The following is a 1980-nucleotide window of genomic DNA, read 5'->3' on the forward strand; positions in this document are numbered from 1 at the left end:
TAAGGGTTATTGTTCTGCAGTTGTCTACCTTTGTCTTGTCTTTGCCTGATTGTGCTTTCGGGGTTATGTTCATTTCATAAATTGGGGCTGGGAGTTTGCTGCTTTTTCTATATTACTGAATGTTCTGTGTAGAACCGATGTCAGCTTCTCTGACTCCTTCCCAGTGAAGCTATCTGGTCCTGAACACTTTGGCGTTGGACAGTTTGTAGTGACCTGATCTATTTATTCTTCTGTTATGGGTCTGTTGAGATTTTCCAAATCCATCTATGTTAATTTCGATTGATGTGTTTCTAGAAGTTTCTCATTTCATGTAGTTTTCAAGTTTCTCGGAGTACCATTGTTCATAGTAATGTGTTGTTGTTTTATTTCATTTGGTTCTGTTATGATGCCACCCTTTCATCTCTAATTATTGATGTTTGCAGCTTCTCTATCTTTTATGTTGTTAAATGTCACTTGTTTGTTGATTTTGTTAATTCTTCCAAAGAACCAACTCCTAGTCTTCTTGATTTTTCTACTTTTTTTTCTGTTTTCCAATTCATTTTTTTCTACTGGAATCTTTATGATTTCTCTTCTTCTAGTGGTTGAAGGTTATTTGGTTGCTCTTGTTCTAGTTGTTGAAGTTGCTGGGGTAAGGTGTCAATTTTTGTTTGTCCCTTTTTTTCCCATGTGTGCATTGATTGCTATAAATTGCCCACTGATAGCCCCTATTTTATTCCCCAAAGGTTTGATATGTGTGTATTTGTTCTCATATACTTCAAGGAATTTTTTTAAATCTCAACGTCACTTTTAAAGTAGTATTTTGTTCAATTTCCATACATTTGATTTTTTGCTCTTGTTCTTTCTATTGTTTATTTCTTATAGCATTGTAGTCTGAGAAAATGGATTGTATACCCTCAATATTTTTTTACTTTTTCTGGCTTATTTTGTGATCGAACATATGGTCTATTCTAGAGACTATTCCATGAGCACTGGAGAAGAATTCATACTGTGCTGCTAAAGGGTGAGTGTTCTCTGTATCTCAAAGAGGTCAAGCTATTCATTGTGTTGTTTGCTTCTTCTTTACTGAGTTTTGTTTCCCCATTTGGTGATTTGTTCTTCCTAAAGAATGGTATATTGAAATCTCCCAGTATTGTATCTGTTTCTCTCTTCAATAATGTGTTTTATTAACATAGTTTGAGGGTCTTTCATTGGGTGCATGTGTTTATTATGATTATGTTTTCTTGTTCTGTTGTTATTTTAGTCATTATGCAACATCCCTTTTGTTTCTTATGATGTTTTGTGCTTTGAAATATGTTTTATTGGAGATTAATATTGCTACTCTTGCTTGCTTGTGTACTTATCATTAGTTTGGTTAAATTGTCTACATCTCTTAATTTTGAATCCATTTTTGTCTTTATATTGAAGGTATGTTTCTTGTAGGCAGAATATGATGGGTCTTGTTTTCTTATCCAATCTGCTACTCTCTGACTGTTGATGATGCTTTTAATACATTAACAGTCAGTGGTCAGTGTTGTTATTGATATGTGCAGCTTTATGGCTGTCATATGACTTTGTATGTGTTCACTGCCTTATTTGTGTTCTTCTTCCTATATTTCTGTGCTATTTTGAGTGCTGTTTTCAGCATGTTAATTTTGGATGGCGTTGTCTTTTACATTGCTCTCAGGTTTGTCTGCTGCTGGTTTTGCCCAAAGTGTTCCCTTTAGGACTTTAATGCTGGTCTTGTGTTTACAAATGCCTTTAATTTCTCCTTGATTATAAATACCCTTACTTCTCCCTCATATTTGCTAGATTGTTTTGCAACTAAGATATAAGATTCTTGGTTGGTATTGTTTTCTTTTTGGGTTTTATATATAAGTCACTCCACTGTCTTCTTGCCTACATGGTTTCTGCTGAGAAATCTGACTCCCAGACTCTTCCTTGCTGGGGTGCAGGGACACTCAGGGACTTTATTGCTGGGCCACAGGGACCTCTTGAGGTTTT

Source organism: Echinops telfairi, unplaced genomic scaffold (genome assembly GCF_000313985.2).
Source record: "Echinops telfairi isolate 266 unplaced genomic scaffold, ASM31398v2 ScPeMD7_7424;HRSCAF=8462, whole genome shotgun sequence".
Lineage (NCBI taxonomy): Eukaryota > Metazoa > Chordata > Mammalia > Afrosoricida > Tenrecidae > Echinops > Echinops telfairi.